This window comes from Solanum lycopersicum, chromosome 10 (genome assembly GCF_036512215.1).
Source record: "Solanum lycopersicum chromosome 10, SLM_r2.1".
Taxonomy (NCBI): Eukaryota; Viridiplantae; Streptophyta; class Magnoliopsida; order Solanales; family Solanaceae; genus Solanum; species Solanum lycopersicum.
Genome location: NC_090809.1, coordinates 44,326,061 through 44,349,314, shown reverse-complemented (window position 1 = coordinate 44,349,314; position 23,254 = coordinate 44,326,061). Strand labels below are relative to the sequence as shown.

The 23,254-nt window shown below is 33.4% G+C and overlaps 1 long non-coding RNA gene across 1 annotated transcript; it reads right to left on the bottom strand.

Annotated features, from left to right (window-relative positions):
* Nucleotides 1–11,075: 11,075 nt before the first annotated feature.
* Nucleotides 11,076–12,544, bottom strand: LOC112940163 (uncharacterized). Its single transcript, XR_003244093.2, has 2 exons — nucleotides 12,370–12,544; nucleotides 11,076–11,558 (listed from the first exon to the last, which is right to left on the bottom strand). It is a non-coding gene; the product is annotated as an uncharacterized lncRNA (long non-coding RNA).
* Between the last annotated feature and the right edge of the window lie 10,710 nt (nucleotides 12,545–23,254).

Genomic DNA, 23,254 nt, shown 5'->3' with positions numbered 1-23,254 from the left:
CTTATTGTGCCTTACCGAAAAAGTCACAGTCTTTCAAAAAGGTCACCTTTCATAAAAGTCATAATTTTTCATAAAAGTCGAAACTCTTCATTTTCCATTCAAACATTTTAAAACCCAACAATACATTAATTAAAATTTGATCAATTAGAAATGATGTAGGTACAATTATTATTAAATTAATAAAAGAACAAGAAAGAAGTGTGGTCAGTATCAAGAACAAAAAATAATTTAGTCCTTGATTAGTTTATTGTTGACGATAAATCGGGAAAAAGATGTAACTTTGTTAAAAAGCTTCAATCTTCCAAGCTTAGGCCCATCAACAATGCCATGAGTATCTATTTTGATCTCATATTGTTGCTCATCGATAAATTGTGGCTTGTAAGCTTGAAATAATTCCTGCAGGCATTAAAAATTAAGATGGATAAAAACACAAACTAAAATCTGGTTGTAGAGGACACAATTGTTACACTAACATATTAATTTGCAGTTAAGAAAACAAGATTACTGATAGTCGATGCTCATTATCCATTTTCTAGCCAAGAGACCCATAAAATATTTGAGAGTTCTTCGGCATTCTCCTTTCTCATCTGTAGAAGCTATGACATGAGTGACACTTAGGTCCCAGTTCTTGACAAACAAGACCCTGTAAATTGAGAATTTAATCTATCCATTTAAAAAACCTCATTTGTCTAAAATAACTAAGATCTATGATAATCGTCATGTTCGGTTACCTTTTCACCAACGGTTAGAGTCAACAAAGCACTAAGTTTGAAGTTTACAATTTTGATATGGAATGGTAATGAAGCTTATAGTTGAAGAATCTACAAAAGTCAAGTAAAACAAAGATAAATTCCATGAGATAATTACCTGATCACACAAACTTAGACACTATATTTATCAAACATAACAAGAGTTCAAGAGAAAAACACTTCTTATCAAGAGTTTGTTTATTCCTATATCTTGGATCTGAGATGTTTAGTTAATGATAGGAAGGAAGCTCAACCATCACATACACTTCCAAAAGTAAACCTTGAGAGAAGGTTACATGGAAGAAAAGAATAATAACAGTTTTAAATGAGAAGAAGCAGTAGACCAACCCGACCTTGTTATTGTTGGTCAAAGCATCTTTCATCAAGTGTGTCCAAATTATTAACAGTATTTTTTTAAAAAAAAATTATAATTTAAATTACCAAAACAAATAATCATGTAAAGAAATATTTAATGAAATATAAGTAATTTTTTAAATAGAATTACAAGTGTAATACAAAACTAACATAAAGAAAATAAAGTACTATTGAAAACGTAATTCAAAAATGTTAGTACAATTGTACTCGATGAAATATTTCCTTTCTACATAAGGCACTATACAACTGTCAAGAAATACTGAGATTCTATTCTTAATAATATGGTGATATAATTTGGGTTATTGTGTTTCCTTTTATAGAGAAAGAAAACTTTATTCCATAAGGATTTTTTTAAAAAATATTTAAGGAAATCTTATTGCATAAGGAAAAGGTATTAAAAATTAAGGAAATAATTCAATTTTAATTGAAAAAAAAATATTTAGTGGAAGAGGAATTTGAACTTGGGTTCCTAGAACAATTAATGACACTTTCACCACCAAGCTACTAAATATTTATATTAAAATTATGTATGTCTATTTACTTAATAAATTCAAGGCGTCAAAAATAATTAAAGAAAAAAGAAACACCCTTGCGTGGAATAAAACTCGGGCAAAGAGCCGGCTATTTCCAACTCCACTATGCCTTATTTATAATTTCTAAGGGATCCAAATTCTATATAAATCAATATTAAATTAAAATTGTATGTATATATAGAGCATAATTTTTTGACGAAGAGTGTCCAATTGGACACTCTGAAGCCTATGTGGCTCCCTATATGGCTCCTCCCCTGGGCATAACTTAGCTATAACATTGTCATAAAATAATACATACACAAGTATCATCGTATATCAATTAACATAACATTGCACAAACCTATCTACGCAACAAAGTATCATCCCATATTACGTGGCATAACATAACGAGAATACTAAATAATATGACAAGCTAAACGTGTATGATTTCAAACAACATATCACAACATAGTATCATCCAATTAACTGATATTTTATTTAATATCAACAATTATTCAAAACTAGAGCAAGTCATATTAGACTTCCCATCCAAAAAACCTCCTCTTATAGGGCCACTGCCTTGTACAACCAAAAGTTAACCTACATCAACTAAGCTCCAAAAAAATACCAATCTACTACATATGACTAGACACTCTATCAAGACTACTAGAGATGAGAAAGAAGCATATTCCGATAGTCAAAAAGTCAAAAAAGGTTGAAATACAATACAAAGTAAATATTATTTACAACACAAAGCGAAATATAATCTTGATTCTATTAGATTATCATGCTGAAACACAGTTACAAGCTAAGTTGCAACAATAGGTTGTAGAAATGGTATACACCACTTTCCGTTGAAGCTGAATTATCTCAAATTTGTAGGAAATATGAAAGGAAAAATAATATCTTTAGAAAATTCTCAAGTTTATTATAGGCTAGTAAGGCCACTTGAGATGATTACAATCATCATCTACATCACTATTTATACTACTCAAAATAGAAAATAAAAAGTCTTGCACAAATAACTAAATACATGTATCACAATTTACTAGATACATGTACTATGAAATTCTAAAAAGACTTCTTGAAAAACTAAGAGACAGTTTTGAAAGACTAAACATTGATGCATTAATTCCAACACTCCCCCTTAATGCATTCGCTTGATAACGCCAATGCGTTCTCAAAGATAGCAAAATTTTTCTCTAGAAAGTGCTTTGGTGAAGATGTCAGCAAGTTGTTCTCCTGTCTGACAATCATGCAACTGAATTTTGCCTTTCACTTGTGCTTCACGGATAAAATGATACTTGATGGAAATATGCTTTGATCTTTCATGGCTGACTTGATTCTTGGCAATTGCAATTGCTGATTTGTTATCACAATAAAGAACAGTCCCTTTTTTTTGTTTTTCACCAATGTCTTCAAATATTATCATAAGCCAAATACCTTGATAAGTAGCCTTGGATGCTGAAACATATTCTGCTTCGGTAGTGGATTGAGCAACAACACTTTGCTTTTTTAATAACCAAGAACAAATACTTGATCCAAATAAGAAAGCATAACCAGAAGTACTTTCATGTCATCTATACTTCTAGCCCAATCACTATCAGAATAACCAATTAAGTTCAAATTTTCACAAAATTTGTACATTATCCCATAATCCATTGTTCCTTGCAAGTAGCGTAGAACACGTTTTGCAGCTCCAAAATGCACTTGGCTTGGTTCTTGCATGAATCTGGATAATAAACTAGCAACAAACATAACATCCGTCCTTGTTGAAGTAAGATATAGTAAACTTCCAATCAAACTCCTAAAAATTGAGCTATTAACTTTCTTTTCTCCATCATCTTTTCGAAACTTCTCATTTGCCGCTAATGGTATGGCCACAGACCTGCAATCCATCATTTTGAATTTTTGAAGAATACTTTTAGTATACTTCTTTTGAGAAATGAAAATTTATTCTTTCACTTGAGAAACTTCGATGCCCAAGAAATAATTTAGCAATCCAAAATCACTCATTCCATAAGCTTGCATCATATCTTGTTTGAAATTTTGCATCATCTTTACATTATTTTTTGTAAAGAGCAAGTCATCCACATAGAGACAAACAATGATAATGCTGCCATGTTCTTTCTTCACATACAAATTGGCTTCACTTTTACTTCTCTGAAAATTATTTTTTAGAAAGTATGTATCAATTTCATTGTACCAGGCCCTTGGAGTTTGCTTTAGCCCGTAAAGAGCTTTTTTTAGTCTATACACCTTTTCTTCTCCCCCTTGAACAAAAAATCCTTGAGGTTGCTCAACATAAATCTCTTCATCAAGTTTTCCATTCAGAAATGTTGATTTATCATCAAGTTGAAATATCTTCCATTTCTTTTGTGCAGCAACAACAAATACAGTTCTAATTTTCTCAAGATGAGCAACCGGAGAGAAAGTTTCATAAAAATCAATACCTGGTTTTAGGGTGAAGCCTCTAGCAACAAACCTTGCTTTGTGTTTTTAAATATCTCCTTCCTGTTTGAGTTTGATTTTGTAAATCCATTTTAGACATACAACTTCTCTTTCTGTAGGAATAGCCACAAGCTCGCAAGTATTATTTTTTTTTATTATTCGAATTTCTTCTTCCATGGCTTTCTTCCAAACATCATGATTTACTGCTTCTCATAATTTTTTGGCTCAACACCGGCAAAATTAAATCTTTGATAAATGTCACTCAATATTTTTGTTCCTCTTGGAGGCGGTTCTTCATTATCTGAATCTGGGTTTTCTCCCCCTTGAGAGACATCTTCATCTTTATCATCCTCTTCTTGATTTGAAGATATGATAGCAGTATTCTCTATCTTTTTGTCCTCCCAATTCCATGTTGTCTTTTCATAATAAATGACATCTCTACTAATAACAAGTTTGTTAGTTTTCACATGGAGAAGCCTATATACTTTTGTCACATCACTATAACCAAGAAAGACACATTTTTTACTTTTTTCATCCAATTTTATTCTTTTCTCAGAAGGTACATGAGCATAACAAATACACCCAAAGATTTTTAAATGACTTACAGAAGGTTTAATTTCACTCCAAGCTTCAACTTTTGTCTTGTCCTTTAGTGCCTTTGTTGGACACCTGTTAAGGATGTGAACTGCTTTATGCACTGCTTCTTCCCAAAAATATTTTGGCAGCACTTTCTCATTCATCATAGTTCTGGCCATTTCAACAATTGTTCTATTTTTTCTTTCAGATACACTATTTTGTTGAGGAGTATACCCCGCTGTAAGTTGCTTCTGAATGCCTTCATTTTTGCAATATACTTCAAATTCTCGACTTGTGTACTCACCTCCTCGATCACTGTGAATTGTTTTGATGCTGCAATCTTTTTGCTTCTCAACAAGGGCTTTAAATTTCTTGAATATAGCAAATGCTTATGACTTTTCTTTCAATAAATAAACCCAAATCATTCTTGAGAAATCATCAATAAAGATTAGAAAATACCTTTGACTTCCAAAAGATGGAGTCTTCATTGGTACACAAATGTCAGTATGAATAAGTTCCGAAAATACACTTGTTCTCCAAGACACCCCTTTTGGAAAAGACTTCATGTGTTGCTTTCCCATTATACAACTTTCACATGTATCCACCTCATTATGTATCTCAGGAAGGCCTTGCACCATGTCCTTTTGCTTGAGAAGCTTTAAACCATGAAAATTCAAGTGACAAAATCTTTTGCGCCAAAGCCAGGAATCATCTACAATTTCATTTTTAATGCATTGTAATGAAATTGCAAAGGGAAGTTTCTTTTTATCATCTTTACTTCAACAATGACTTGATTTGACTCAATTTTATAATAAATCTTGCAATAATTATCTCTAAACACAAGAGAATAACCATTTTTCATGAGTTGACCAACACTAAGCAAATTTTTTTCCAAGTCAGAAACATAAAGAACATCATGAATTTGCTTACTGCATCCTTTCATGTTGATCGAAATAGTACCTTTACATTTTGCATCAACTAAGGCTCCATTCCCAATCTTCCCTTTAGTAGTGATGCGATCATTAACTGAGAGGAAAGTCTTTTCATCTCCAGTCATGTGATTACTACAACCACTATCAACATATCATTCATTGCTTTTTGTTGAAGCGTCAAATTTAGAAGCAAAGAAAAAATTTTCTTCCCTTTCTTCCTCCTGTTTTTCACAAAAATTTGCTTGCTCCCGTTTTTTGTGCCAACAATCCTTTTCAACTTGGCCAAACTTTTTACAAAATTTACATTGCGGCTTGCCTTTGTGCCAACATTTTTCTGATTATGATTAATCTTTTTGCAAACTTTACCAAAAATACTAGTGTTTTTCTCACATTTTTCTTCAACCTTCTTGGAAGAACCATCATGATCCTGCTTCTGTTTTGGCTTTTGATTTTTCTTCTGATGATTTTTTAAGATATTTTGAGAATTCTCATTTATTTTAGACTGGAAAGCCGTCTCTTAAGGTTGATCTTAACGAAAAAATCTTCGCTTCTCGTGTGCACGAAATGATCCAACTAGCTCTTTGATGGAATACTTAGAAAGATCTTTCGTCTCCTCAGTGATAGCAACGATGTACTCATACTTTTATGTGACACTAATTAGAATCTTTTCCACAACTTGTTGGTCAGAAATTTTATCACTATGATTTCTCATTTCATTAATAATATTCATGACTCTTCTGCAATATTCATCAATTTTTTTGGATTCTATCATCTTTAAATTTTTAAACTCTCTTCTAAGAGTTTGAAGATTATAGTGCGTACCTTTTCTTCACCATACACCACAGTTTCCAGAAAATCTCAAGCTTCCTTTGCAGTCTCACAAGTAGCAATTATTGCAAAATATGCTCTTGAGACTCCCATTGGATTTTGCTCAAGACTTTTGCATCTTGACGATACTTAGCCTCAAGATTTTTCATCTCTGCTGCTGTAAGATCACCATCATTTTCTGGATCTTCAAAGCCATTTGCAATAATAGTCCACAAACCTTCAGCTTTCAAATGTGTTCTCATTCTTATCTTCCAGTATTCAAAATTAGTTCAATCAAAAAATGGAGTAAGAACAACTGAAGAATTAGCACCTTCATTTGTTTTGGATGCCATATTTTTTTCTTCACCTAACCCCAGATTAAGAATGAAAATTTGCTCTTGATACCAATTTGTAGGAAATATGAAAGGAAAAATAATATCTTTGGAAAATGCTCAAGTTTATTATAGGCTACTTAAGGCCACTTGAGATGATTACAATCATCAACTACATCACTATTTATACTACTCAAAATAGAAAACAAAAAGTCATGCACAAATAACTAAATACATGTATCACAATTTACTAGATACATGTACTACGAAATTCTAAAAAGACTTCTTGAAAAACTAAGAGACGATTTTGAAAGAATAAACATTGATGCATTAATTATAACAAAATGAAAGCCAACTACGTAAGAAAATAAAAAAGTAGTCTCAGAAAACAAGGAAAATCGTTGAAGCCACATTTATCATACTAATGATATTTTCGAAAAATAGAGACATAACAAGATTCTTATGTTCGGTCACAAATAAATAGGTACATTTATCTTGTTTGAGAGTAAAAAATTTAGGCATCTTTGTCATTTTTGTAGGCTTGTTCTAATTAAAATCAATTGTTCTTTTCCTTCCCATAATCCCTTAGATATAACTAAATATGGTATATTTTCATCTCTCACTCAACGAACAATGTAAACATAAAAACAATTGAATATTTTCAAAATTAGAGCTATGAATATGGGCTAGTTCATTCCATCCAGGCTAATCCATACAGGCTTCGACATTTCAAGAGCGAGCCCATTTTTGGTGTGGAACAGAAAACAGTCATCCCAACCCACAAGTACGTGGGCTACAGGTTTTCCGGGCTAGCTCATCTTTTTTAAAATTATAATTTTTTGATTATTAAATTGAATTATAATTATAATTTAAAAATATTATCATAAATATCTACAAAATAATATTACATGATGTTAATGTTAGTACTTGTTAGTTAAATCCACACATAAAATTATATTTATAATATTTATTAAGGTTTTTTAAGTAAAAGTAAAAATATCTAAATAGAAATATTAATCTAATTGTTTTAAGTTTGGACTCTCTTTAATATTAAATTTTTAATATTATATTATATTTTTTAATTAATTTTTATTGGCCCACAAGCCGGTCCTATCAATATTTCTCAAGCCTCATACATCCGCAGGTTTATTCAGACCGGGCTAAAAATCTCTTTTCTTAAATAGGCTTAAAAAATCTTAACCCAGCCCTATTAAATTTCGGGTCAAACCAAACCAACCGAACGGGTTAGTCTCATATTGACAGCTCTAATCAAAATTGTTGAGAATACAAGGAAATTTACTTTTGTTTGCCCTAAAATCATCATCCAGACTTCCAGAGTAGAATCTTCAAACTCTTATCGCGCGGAAGTTTCGAGAACAACAAAAACAACCTCCTCAAGCGCACAATATTCAAATTTGCCAACACTTCAAGAGCATCTTCCAGTAACACTTGGCAGCACAAACTGATATTTTATGTCTATTTCGTGAACATTGCAACTAGAAAAGCTTGATATTGGAGGTTTTGTAGGCACGCGGAGAGGACGGTGAAGTCGGGGTCGGAGAATGACGAGATGAAGATCTCCATGACTGAGGGTGAACGAGACATAAGCTTAAAAAATAAAGTCTACGAGTTTTTATAAGAAGGAGAGAGGAAGCCATTTTTTTTGTGTGTGTGGGGGGGGGGAGATAAAAAGATTTTATGGGGAATAGAAGGGTAATGATGATGAACCTACCTTCACATCAGAAACTCCGGCAACTACTCAAGGGGAACCTAATCCACCACTATCACCATTAGCCGACCATCACCCCCAATTTTCTTCCCCACCATCTCCTTCCTCCATTCTCTCAGAAAACACTCAAATCCCTAACCCTATTTCATCGCCTCCGGAAACTATGCCCTCCTCTAACGCTCCTCATACACATACAATCCCTTCGTCTACACCGGTTCCTCGGCGTCCTTGCAAGCATATTGCTGTCAAACGAAAGGTGATTCGTACTCCTCGAACTCGACAAGCAAGTCAAGCCCATCTAGAGATGTTGGCAGAATCAACCAAAAAACGTCGTCGCACTGGTAAGTCACCTGCTTGCTCTTCTTCCACCCCTGTTATTTCTTATTCTGATGAAGACATTTTAGAATCTTCTCGTTCTTCACATCCTCCCTCCTCTAAAACCCTAACAAAAAACGAAATTAAATTTCATGCCATGGGAAGGGAGGCTTATTTTAAATCACAGAAAATCTTGAGAGGGCGAACAATTCATCCAGAAATCAGGGATCATACTGCGATAAAAAAATTGTTAGCATTACATGCAGTACAGGGGTGGGTAGACATTTTTCTTCACTCTGATAACATGATATTTGACATAGAAGTGGCTGAGTTTTATGTAAATTTGACAATGATTAATGATTCAGCACTTTCTTCGTCCGTTCATGGTATAGATATAGTTTTTTGACAAAACAAGATTAGGGGCAATACTTCGTATTCCTTGCATAGGGTTGGAGGAATATAACTGGGTTAAAGATGATAATTGTGCATTAACTTGAAAATTCACACAAGGGAGGGTCAGTGATCGACCCCGAAAGGTACTAAAAAGAAAAATGTCCCCTTTCCACAAATTAGTGTTTGAAGTAGTTCACAAAGGTATTATCCCAAGAGGAGAAAGGAGACATGAAGCTAACTTTCGAGATATGGGTCTTGGTCATGCTTTGGATACCATGCGTCCTATTAATTGGCCTTCCCTTATAATTAAACATATGGTCAGAATAGTGGATCCTAAGAAACCTCATCAATTAGCTTATGGAAACTTGTTGACTACTGTGTTTAATGAATTTGGGGTACCTTTGAAGGATGGCCGATCTTTAAGCAAATATGATATGCTTACTACTCTTGCTGAATGCAATCTCTTTGATTATGATGTTGATCAACTTCCTTTTCGCTCTGCTGGTCCAGTCACTGCTCTTATTTCTGAGCTTAATGAGGCTCTAGCTCAAAATGTGTTACTAAAAGATGAAGTTACTATTCTTCAGGCTCAGTTGGCGGCTTCTCAAGGGGAAGTTGGGAGATTAAAAGATCAACTTATTCAACAGCAAATTGATAACAATGCTCGTGTTGATCATATACTTCATGCTTTTTCTAGGTCTTAGTTAATGTCTTTTCTGTCCAATATTCAGACATTATTAATGGCTCTTGGTTGTATTGCTGCTATTGCTTTTGTGGATATCATAGAGTAGTATCATTTTATTTTAATGTTGTGGATATGTTTTTGGCTCTATCTTGGGATTTTTGATATGTCAAAAGGGGGAAACAGTTTCTCAAAACTGGTATTATGGGTATTATTTGTCATCATCAAAAAGGGGGAATTTGATGGAAGTTGTGTTAATTACTTTTGATAATGACAAATACTTTTGATGTCATCAACTATGAACCAGGTTCATTTATTGAATCAGATGTCATCTCACTTATAAATATTAGATGTTGTCTCACTCATGAACCATGTTCATTCATTAAATCAGTTGTCATTTTATTGAAAAAGAGGCGAAGGACAAATATTAAGGAACAGATTTATTTAAGAAATGAATGAATATAAAAATTGTATATTTCCATAAATAAATAAGACAAAACCTTTTCTTAAAAGGTTGCCTACTTTATACGAAGACAAAACCGTTTTTGAAAAGGTTGCGTATTTGGTATAACAAATAAAAGCAAGTCTTTCCATACCAAAGAAGAATACAAAAATCAGAATCATTATCAACTAACTGCAAAGAGAGGAAATAATTCTTGATCATCAAAAGACTATATAAACAGAGATTTCAAGACAAAGAGAGTCAGTTCTTTGCAATCGAAGAAAAGTGATGCGAGACGAAGAGAGAGGCAGGAAAGAGCGTTCTGTGAGTTCTGTGTGTTTTTGTTAGCTTGTGAGTTTTTTGAGTTTCTTGGTAAGATTGTGAGCTTGTGTGATGGTAAACAAGAAGTGGGTTTGGCTTCTTGTGAATTTGGAGAATTCGATTAAAGTTAATCGAAAATTGTAATTGAGTAAGAAAAATTAATAAAACATAGTTGATTTTTTCGTTCCTTGAGATAGAAATGATTTAGTTAAAGTATATTGTTTTAATAACTCTTTTCTTAGGAAAATAATCAAGAACATGATTCTTGATTTAGGGATAAGGTTTCTTCAATAGGTTTGGCAAATTTTAGTTAGTGGGTATAGAAAAAGAATTCTGAGGGTTAGTAACCTCATTCATTTGCATAAAAGTTACGGGGTTAAACAAACTGCCCCGATTAGATATAAATTGTGGAGGTTAGTAGGACCTCTGCAGTGAAACCCCACAAATCAACCCTTTTAATTTTGTAGTGTAAGGTCTACATTTCATGACAATTCATATATATATCTATTACAATTCCATGCATATTATAAACGAACAAAACGATCCTAATAGGATTATACAGGACTTCACATGTCACTTTTGGATTCTATTTTTTAAAAATAACCAATACCGTAAAACAGAAATTGGTTATTTTCAAATTAAGGAGCTGAAAAGTGCGTATTTATAAATATTACGCTCGTAAACACCTACCACAAAATAAAAAATCATAGATGCATTTTGTACTTTGACCAACTTTAGACAAAGTACCGATAACTTATTATGATCTTTAACAAAATAGATTCCTAGAGATGAGATCAATTTGCTTTGACCATGGAATTTTCTTCTTGGAACTTTATGTTATTCTTCTCCTCTATCATCATATTCTCTTTCTTGTCTTTGAAATTATTGTTTTGTGGTGGTTTAGTTTTTATGGGTGGCCTCCTTGTTGTAGCCATGCATCTCCTACAAATTAAACACAACTAATTCAAGAAGCAATAGTATCAATTAGAAATATATCACATGAATATAAATGAGTGACTGGCAAAAATTACTCCTCTGCTAAATTATGGAACTTCAACATCAACTTTAAGAAAAACGTCATTCAAGGTATGACTTAATGATCAATAAAGTGGATCGATAACCAAAAGCTTTTATGCTCACACCTCCAAGGTGATTTCTTCGTAGTCGTCAAAATCTTGGTGGATTAAGTTATCAAGTACCCACGTTTGTGGGAGGTACCAAATAACCTGGGGAATAATTAGTTGAGGTGCAATCAAGCTAGCTCAGACACCAAATTGGTTCTGTATAAAAATTGGATTTTCTTTTTCAAATTTACCTCTCTATTTTTGGCTGCGTTATACTTTAGGTTGCAGATCCATTAGGGTTAAGAAAAATATGAAACGATTTTCTAGCATGACAGTAAGAGACAGAGCTAGGTGTAAGTTCATGAGTTCGTATGAATCCAATAACTTATTCGTAGAATCTATATTTGTACTCAAAAAATTAACTAAATATGTATGTAGATTAACTTGTGAATCCTAACAAAATCGATTGCCGGTTATTAACAAAAATTAGAATCCCCAATCTTCTAGTCTTGGTTTCACCTCAGACTAGAGTATGTATGGCCCAAAAATATAATCAAACATGACTATTTTAATAAGATATTTCATTAGTTGACGGATATTTTTCACTAATTTTTCCTTAAATAAAGATGATATAATTTTTCAGATATGCATACATTTTCTTAATGAAACTAGCAAAGATGGCAACTCACATTGCTGTTATTCTCTTGAGTAAACATGGCTTGAAACTGGGAAATGTTAGCATGGTTTTGGCCACTAAGATACCTGAAAAAGCTATTAGCAGACAGTTTCTAAAAAATTGAAATTTACTTAGGAAAATTAATGAGAGTAATGAGTATCTAGCTAATCTTGTTATTACAATATACAAAGAAAAATATGTCACACTGTTATCAATGTATAGGGCACTCATTGACCCCACCCCTTACCCTACCAAAAAAAAAAAAAGGAAAAAATAACGTATTATAAATAATGACTTTATTTTTAGTGAAGGACGACAATAGTCTTTAGTTCACATTCCAAAATATTGTTTTTTTTATCATGTTTTTACACTCATATTCTTGTTCTCACCTACTGTCTTTCTTTATATTCTTCTCCAAATAATTTTGGCTATTTCCACACATGATCGATTGACTTATTGGAAGACAAAACAAATGAGCCATTTTATTCCACCAGCAATGAGAAACGGACAGAAATTTGAATATTCCATGAGTTTAGTCAATTAAGAGAAAAACAATACAGTATTACAACTATAACATTTTCTTTAAAAAAATATATATATTAGTCATATTACCTATTGGGTTTAAAAGGTGTGGATGGGAAATGAAGAGCTGCGACTTTTATGAAGAGTTGTGATTTTGATGAAGAGTTGTGACTTTAATGAAAAGTTACAACTTTTATGAAAAGTTTTGACTTTTATGAAAAGTTGTAATTTTTACAAAATGTGATGACCTTCTCGAAAGATTGTGACTTTTTAAAAGGTTTGTGACCTTTCCAATAAGGCACAATAAGAACTTTTTCACACTACCCTTTGTTTTCTATAAATTGAGAGATTTCTTCTCATTAAAAAAAAAATTGGACTTCTTCTACTATTACCAAATCTAGTTTTTAAGTGTATTTTACTGTCGTTGAGTGATTCACTAACACTAGCATTTTGCGTATCAATAAACTGTTGATTGAGATCATTCTATCATAGGAGGACATGTAAGTGAGAAATTACAAGACAACAAAAATACAAGATTACAACTGAAAATGAAAATGAAAAAATAAATTTCTCCAAGGCTGAGGCGCGGATATCTCGCTCTCTTTAAGCAGATTCAAGCCCACTGCAGCAAATGTTTTCACCGGTCAACCAATAGTCCTCTTTGACTTGTCCCCTACAGGATACAACAATCTTCACAAAGAATAACTCAACAACTCTGGACAAGAGTTGAGTCCAAATCTCCAAAAAAAAAAACACCTCACTTTAACTAATAAGAACTCTCTTTTAAACTAACTCTTTCACTCTATGTGTTTCAATTCAAAGGAAGACTATCACTATTTATACTACAAGCATTCTTCTTCCTAGCAATAAATAGGAAGATAAATGGTGTAGTAAATAGTGAAAATAAATGGTTTAGAGATTACATATGTTACAAAGAATAATGAAGGATTAAAGAGTGAAATGGAGAAATAATGGTCCTGGCCATTACATATTCTGCCATGCAACACTAACAATGGACAACTGAATGACAATTAAGACAAATTGCTGCCAAAAAAGAGTTATACAATTTGGTAGAACTTATGCTGTTATGTTTCACCTTCTGACAAGCATGCATGCAACTAAGAATTGGATAACATTTCAATATAACTTTAATAATAATAAAATATTAAAATTTTCTGCTAAATTAACAATCTCCCACTCATTTTAATATTAGATAAGAGAGTATATCAGCTGAAGGAAGACTATCATGCATAACGAAGGTGTGCTCTGCATTTAACCTCCACTTAGTGAAACAGTTGTTGCCAATTTGTGTTAAGAAAATCAGAAATTACTGGTTGTAATAAATAATTCAGAAACACGAAGTAACTGAGATTTTTAGAACCAGTAAATAAGATGAACAGAAGTTTATTTGTAAAAAATAATTTAATCTGTAAAACTTACCAGAATGTTGAATACTCTTTTATTTCTCTTTTTAGGAAGAAAATCAAGTCCACTGAATTCACAGTGTCCCCTTAAGGAAATTATTCCCCTCTAGTATCCGAGGTTTGATTTGGAATATAACCTCCCAGGGTAAAATGATCTTAATCAGTAGAGTATAGATACCAAAAACTCTACTGTCAGCGAATCAATCCACAGCACGAAAGTACACGAAGAAATATATGTTTTTAAGAAGAAGGAAGATCAGAAAATTCGTTAGGAAATATTCCGAATACTGAATGGTATTTATAGGCAAGAATAATATATTCTGAAAGGTTGCTACCCTTTCAGAATTGACACGACCATTAATGAAAGGTTGCAAACTTTCAAATGGTATTGACTGTTCCTAAAAGTTGCAACCTTTCAGAACAGTCATGGCGAGAAATTTTGAATATAACGGAATTTAAAACGGGTCACTCGCGCGGATCCGAGTCGGGTCGGGTTAACTAAAAAGTTGAAAATATTTCGGTTAAATTCTGTTATCAACTTATTTATTGAAAATAATTTTTGGCCATTTAAATTAATTAATAAATAATTAAAATAAATTTTGTCCAAAATATTATCTCTCGATCGATCATTTGCCAAAGACAAAGCCAAAGCCAAAGCCAAAGCCAAAGCCGAAGCCGAAGCGAGCAACGACGACGACGGCGAGGGTGTCCCTCTTTCCAACCCTTTTAACAATTAATAGGAGTGTTTATTTATTTAAACTCTCCTATTTTCATTCCCATTACCGATGAGGGACTATTGCCTTTTTCAATAAAGCATTAGAGGACTTTTCAAGTTTCCAACCTTTCAAGTTCTAAACTTTTCAAATTCCTCTCCTTCCCTCTATTTCCCATCAATTCTTGCTACATACCCAACAATCCCCCACATTGATGGGGAATAGTTATAACATAGGAATGCATGGACAATTGTGTACATTACAAGCAAGGATTAATTGCATCTGGATAAGTAGGTTTCCCCTTGGACTTTCCGTAGTGAACATATGTCGAATATACTCGGTCAATCGGTAGATGTGATATCTTTGAACCGTCAAGCTTTGGTGTATACCTAGACAACCATATGTCACACAATTAACTCTTTACTGTTTATGATTCTTACGGTTGTGTTCGTTTCAGCCACGAACACCTCCTGGTTTCATGAGTGTATAGAGAATAGGCTTTTGACATAAAATTCTCTTTGAAGCGGCTTCCACTTCACACTCACATAGGTGATTTCTAACCGTGTCATCTCGTAGATACACTATTTGGTCAAATCTACCAAACTTAGCAAATCATTAAAAACATTAAGCTTTATTACCTCATTAACAGGCCTTGAAGTTTTAACCTTTTCCTGAACATTGTCTTCATCATGAGAATGGATTGAGTTAATTGACAATGTCGAACCGTCAGCCACAACTTTGTTTTTCTCCTTGAATCTAGCTCTTGGGATCTACAGTCTGCTAGATAGAGTTACCGTCATGCTGACTTGTTCTAAGCCGTAAACCCATTCTCTTAGATGATCTTTCAACTGTCTCTCTCACTAGGCCTTTCGTTAGTGGATCTGACACATTATCGCTTGACTTTACATAGTCAATTGTGATAATTCCACTAGAGAGCAGTTGTCTTATGGTGTTATGTCTATGTCGTATATGACGAGACTTCCCGTTGTACATAACGCTCCCTGCCCTACCTATTGCTGCTTGACTATCGTAATGTATGCAAATTGGTCCAACAGGTTTGGGCCAGAATGGAATATCCTTTAGGAAATTCCGAAGCCATTCCGCTTCTTCACCAGCCTTATCCAAAGCAATGAATTCAGATTCTATTGTGGAGCGAGCAATACATGTCTGTTTGGAAGATTTCCAAGAGACAGCTCCTCCACCAAGTATGAATACATAACCACTCGTGGATTTTACATTATTTGACCTGGTGATCCAATTTGCATCACTATATCCTTCAATCACAGCAGGATATTTATTATAATGCAAAGCATAATGTTGTGTCCATTTTAGATAACCCAACACACGTTTCATAGCCATCCAGTGAGTTTGATTCGGATTACTAGTGTACCTACTCAGTTTACTAATAGCACATGCTATATCTGGTCGCGTGCAATTCATAATATACATCAAACTTCCCAACACTCTGGCATATTCCAATTGAGAGTCACTTTGACCTTCATTCTTTTTAAATGTACAACTTAAATCAATTGGAGTTTTGACTACATTGAAATTCAAGTAATTGAACTTATCCAATACTTTTTCAATATAATGAGATTGAGATAATGCTAGTCCCTGGGGAGTTTTGATAATCCTGACCCCTAAGAACAAATCAGCAACTCCTAAGTCTTTCATATCGAACTTGCTCGATAACATGCGCTTAGTAGCATTTATATCGTCAATTTCTTTACTCATTATTAACATGTCATCAACATACAAACAAACAATGACTTCATGATTCATAACATTTTTAATGTAAACACATTTATCACATTCGTTAATCTTGAATCCATTTGCCAACATTATTTGATCAAATTTAGCATGCCATTGTTTGGGTGCTTGTTTGAGTCCATAAAGTGACTTCACAAGTTTGCACACTTTCTTTTCTTTACGAGGAACTATAAACCCTTCCGGTTGTTCCATGTAAATTTCTTCCTCTAACTCTCCATTTGAGAAGGCTGTCTTTACATCCATTTGGTGGATTTTAAGATCATGCACTACTGCTAGTGCTATTAACATCCTAATTAATGTTATCCTTGTTACTGGAGAATATGTATCAAAGTAGTCCAGACCTTCCTTTTGTCTGTACCCTTTGACTACCAGTCTAGCCTTATATTTGTCAATAGTCCCATCAGGTTTCATTTTCCTTTTAAAAATCTATTTTGATCCTAAAGGTTTATTTCCTGGAGGAAGATCAGTCAGTTCCCAAGTGTGATTGCTTAAAATTGATTCAATCTCACTATTGACTGCTTCTTTCCAATAAGTTGACTCTGACGAAGACATAGCTGCTTTAAATGTTTGAGGCTCATTTTCAAGCAATAGTGCTACAAAATCTGGTCCGAAAGAAACAGATTTTTGTTGTCGAGTACTTCGCCTAGGTTCCTCACTAGTTAGAATATTTTCCATTGATTCTTCTCGTGGTCGTTTAGGTCTTTCACTTGTTGAATCACTTTCAGTTTTATACGGATAAATGTTTTCAAAAAACTCTGCATTATCTGATTCAATTATCGTATTAACATGAATCTCAGGATCATCAGATTTGTGAACCAAAAATCGACAGGCTTTACTATTCACAGCATACCCAATAAAGACAGAATCTATTGTTTTGGGTTCAATTTTAACCCTCTTAGGTAAAGGAACCTCTACCTTGGCTAAACACTCCCACACTTTTAAATATTTCAAGTTGGGTTTTCTTCCTTTCCACAACTCATATGGAATTGATTGTGTTTTTCGATGGGGTACTCTATTGAGTATTTTATTAGCTGTAAGGATGGCTTCCCCCCAAAGATTTCGCGGTGAACCAGAATTGATCATTAAGGCATTCATCATTTCCTTTAATGTTCTGTTCTTCCATTCTGCCAAACCATTTGACTGTGGTGCATAAGGTGCAGTAGTTTGATAAATAATACCATATTCCAAACATATCTCTGCAAAAGAAGATTCATATTCTCCACCCCTATCACTCCGAATCATTTTTATCTTTAGATTCAATTGGTTTTCCACTTCATTTTTGTATTACTTAAATACATCAATTGCTTCATCCTTACTATTAAGCAAATATACATAACAAAATCGAGTGCAGTCATCAATAAAATTTATAAAGTACTTTTTTCTACCACGAGATGGTGTTGACTTCATATCGCATATATTTGTGTGAATTAAGTCTAAAGTTTTAGAATTTCTTTCAACAGACTTGTAAGGATGTTTAACAAACTTACTTTCCACACAAATTTCACATTTCGACTTATCGCATTTAAAATCAGGCAATACTTCTAGATTAACCAATTTTCGCAAGGCTTTGTAATTTACATGTCCCAAATGGGCATGCCATAAATCACTTAACTCCAATAAGTAAACAGAAGCAGAATTTTTATTAATACTGTCAATAACCATTACATTTAGTTTGAAAAGACCCTCATTGAGGTAGCCCTTTCCTATAAACATTTCATTCTTACTTATTACAGCTTTATCACTAACTATGACACACTTAAACCCGTTCTTAACGAGTAGTGCAGCAGAAACTAAATTCTTCCTAATAGTAGGGACATGCAGAACATTGTTTAAAGTCAACACTTTGCCGGATGTCATTTTCAACATTACTTTCCCAGTTCCTGCAATCCTTGCTGTTGCTGTGTTTCCCGTGAATAAATCTTCATCGTACTCAGCAGGAGTGTACGTTGCAAAGGCTTCTTTTGCAGAGCAAACATGTCTAGTAGCACCTGAGTCGAGAAACCACTCCTTGGGATTTCCAACTAAGTTACATTCTGATATCATTGCACACAAGTCATCTGCATCTTCCATCTTTTCCACGATGTTTGCTTGACTTTTGCCTTTGCCTTTGTTTTTGTCCTTTCTTGGAGCATGACAATCAGAAGATCTATGACCAGCCTTGCCACAATTATAACAGTTGCCTTTGAATTTCTTCTTGGCCTGTTCTGACTTCTGCCCATTGGACTTCTTTCTCTTTTTGTCTTTGGTAGGAGTTTCTTCAACAATACTAACTCCAATGATTGTTGAATTCTTACGCGACTTCTTTTCGGCATTTCTGTTATCTTCCTCAATCTTGAGATGAATCACAAGATCTTCAAGCTTCATTTCTTTACGCTTGTGCTTTAGATAATTCTTGAAATCATTCCACGAAGGAGGCAACTTCTCGATCATTGCAGCCACTTGAAAAGCTTCATTTACTATCATATCTTCAGCAATCAGATCATGGAGAATAAGTTGAAGTTCCTGCACTTGTGATCCAATAGTTTTACTATCTACCATTTTATCGTCTAAAAACATTGCGACCACAAATTTTTTCAAGCATACATCTTCTGTCTTATATTTCTTCTCAAGTGCATTCCACAAATCTTTTGAAGTCGTTATTGCACTATAGACATTATATAAGTCATCCTCTAAAGCACTCAAAATGTAACATTTACAATGGAAGTCTGACTGTTTCCATGATTCAACAATCATAAATTTTTCCCTGTCTGGCATATCATCAGCAGGTACTGGAGTATCTTCACTTGTAAATTTCTGCAGACCAAGAGTGGTAAGCCAGAAAAATACTTGTTGCTGCCATCCTTTGAAATTCACCCCTGTGAATTTACCCGATTTCTCTACTTGTGATACAAGAGTTCGGGTTGGTGCAGCAACAGCCACTGTAACACCAGTGTTTTCCATTTCTGATAAACAAAGATGATACAATATAAGTAAGCAATAAATTATAATTGCAGACTTAAAGGAGTATAAAATCACAAAGATTTTTGTCTCCACCAGAAACACAGATTTATATATAATTTCCTTAAGATTGTTGCCAATTTGTGTTAAGAAAATCAAAAATTACTGGTTGTAATAAATAATTCAGAAACACGAAGTAACTGAGATTTTTAGAACCAGTAAATAAGATGAACAGAAGTTTATTTGAAAAAAATAATTTAATCTGTAAAACTTACCAGAATGTTGAATACTCTTTTATTTCTCTTTTTAGGAAGAAAATCAAGTGCACTGAATTCACAGTATCCCCTTAAGGAAATTATTCCCCTCTAGTATCCGAGGTTTGATTTGGAATATAACCTCCCGGGGTAAAATGATCTTAATCAGTAGACTATAGAAACCAAAAACTCTACTGTCAGCGAATCAATCCACAGCATGAAAGTACACGAAGAAATATATGTTTTTAAGAAGAAGGAAGATCAGAAAATTCGTTAGGAAATATTCTGAATACTGAATGGTATTTATAGGCAAGAATAATATATTCTGAAAGGTTGCTACCCTTTCAGAATTGACACGACCATTAATGAAAGGTTGTAAACTTTCAAATGGTATTGACTGTTCCTGAAAGTGGCAACCTTTCAGAACAGTCATGGCGGGAAATTTTGAATATAACGGAATTTAAAACGGGTCACTCGCGCGGATTCGAGTCGGGTCGGGTTAACTAAAAAGTTGAAAACATTTCGGTTAAATTCTGTCATCAACTGATTTATTGAAAATAATTTTTGGCCATTTAAATTAATTAATAAATAATTAAAATAAATTATATCCAAAATATTATCTCTCGATCGATCATTTGCCAAAGCCAAAGCCAAAGCCAAAGCCGAAGCCGAAGCGAGCGAGCAACGACGGCGCGAGGGGGGTCCCTCTTTCCAACCCTTTTAACAATTAATAGGAGTGTTTATTTATTTAAACTCTCCTATTTTCATTTCCATTACCGATGAGGGACTATTGCCTTTTTCAATAATGCATTAGAGGACTTTTCAAGTTCCCAACCTTTCAAGTTCTAAACTTTTCAAATTCCTCTCCTTCCCTCTATTTCCCATCAATTCTTGCTACATACCCAACAACAGTAACTTTTACTCTAGAGTCATAGTGGTCTCAGACTTGAACTATGACTTCTTAAGGAAAATAAAATATCACTTCTCATACATAATAGTCAAGGTGTTGACATGAGCTTTAAAGTCATCACCTTATGGCCATGTGCTATTTCATTTTCATGAGTGCATTTGAGAATAAGTCACATTCTCATAGGAAGCGACCTACTTCCACACATCACATAGGTGAAATCTGTCGAGAGTGCTCCTGTAAGATTAACACTCTATCCATACGGGCTACAGATATTCATTAAGAGTTTTATCAACTCAACCTTCACAAACTACAGGAAACAATGCACTCACATCATACGGAGGGAATAAAAAATAATGCATTTTTCACAACAAGTCATCATATGATTAGTTATTCTCTTTGAACCTAATATAGGATTTCTAGTACCCAGGTTGGGTTTCCTCATATACGACTCAAGGATTTGTAGGCTTCAATCTCGTCCCCCTCGATGTGCTCCAGACATTTTCTCTTGTTAAGGCCTTCATAAGAGGATCTTCAAGATTATCACAAGATTTGACATAATAAATATTAATGGTACCATTTGCCAAATACGATCTTACATTACTGTGTTTCCTCCTTATAGGTCTTGATTTACCGTTATAAGAACAATTTTAAACTCTACCAATTGCAGTGGTGCTATCACAATGAAAAATAGGAGGAATTGATTATTCAAAATAAGGAATTTGAAACAACAAATTTCTTAACCAATTCGCTTCCTCACTAGCTGAAGCTAAAACAATTAGTTCAGCCTCCATGGTAGAGTTAGAAATTATAGTTTGCTTTTCTGATCTCCAACAAACAACATCACCACCTAAAGTGAAGGCATAACCAGTGGTAGAACATGAATTACCTGATAAAGTGTTCCAATCTGCATCACAAAAGCCTTCAAGTACAGCAGAATATTTTTTATAGAACAAACCATAATTTTTCGTTCCAATTATATATATCATAACTCTTGTTACAGCATGTCAATGTTCATTATTTGGCTTCCTTGTAAACCTGTCAAGTACTCCTACTGCATATGCAATATCAGGCCTAGTGCAATCAGTCACATATCTCAAACTTTCGATTATGCTAGCATATTCCTTTTGATTTATCACATCATTTTTACTTTCAACAGGAAATAAGTGGACACTTGAATCAAAAGGGGTAGCAACATGAATGCAATCATGAAAATTATATTTTTTCAGAATTTTCTCAATATAATGTGACTGATCAAGGAAAATTCCCTCACATGTTCTTGTTATTTTTATTCCAAGAATAAAATCTGTCTCACCAAGATCTTTCATATCAAAATGGCTTCTAAAAACATTTTTAGTTTCATCAATAACATTCATGTTAGAGCCAAAGATCAACAAATCATCAACATATAGGCAAATAATCACATGTGAATTATTCCAAGACTTATGATATATGCACTTATCACGCTCATTTGTTTTAAAACCATTTTCAGTCATGTAGGAATCAAAATTTTCATGTCATTGCTTAGATTTTTGTTTCAAGCCATATAGGAATTTAGTAAATTTACATACTTTGCTTTCTTGACCTACTTCAACAAAACACTCGGGTTGATCCATATAAATTTCTTCATTCAGGTCTCCATTTAGAAAAGCATTTTTTACATCCATTTGAATAATTTGCAAATCTAAAATTACACCATACAACTAAAAGTCTAATGGATATAATTCTTGTTAACGGAGAAAAAGTATCAAAAAATTCTAGGCTTTCTAGTTGTTTACAACCTTTTGCAACTAGTCTAGTCTTGTATTTATCAATAGAACCATCCGATTTCAACGTTTTCCTTAAGACGCATTTGCAATTAATTATTTTACCACCCAGTGCTAAATCAACTAACTTGCAAGTTTTATTAGAAATTATAGATTACATTTTATCATTTACAGCCTCTTTCCAAAAAAGTATTCTTTCAAAGTTAGAGGGTCATTTTCAATATTAAACACATAAAAATCAGGACCAAAATCTTTTTCTACTCTAGCTCTTTTAATTCTTCTTATCTCAAAATCATCAATTTCTTTATTTTTCTAAGTAGAAGTAAAAGAACTAAGTAGTCACAAAATATTTTGCTCAATTGTTTGACCCCCGCTAGTTTTAGTATCAAAAGAAAATTTATTTTCATGAAAAATATAATCACCTGATTCTATCACAATATTATCTTCAAGATTAAAATATATATATACTGTACTATTTGAAACATAACCAAGAAAAGCACAAGTAGTAACTTCTTACCCAATTTTGTAATCTTGGGATCCATTAACCTCACAAAGGCTAGACAACCCCAAACTCTTAGATATATTCCACAATTCAAAAGGTGTCA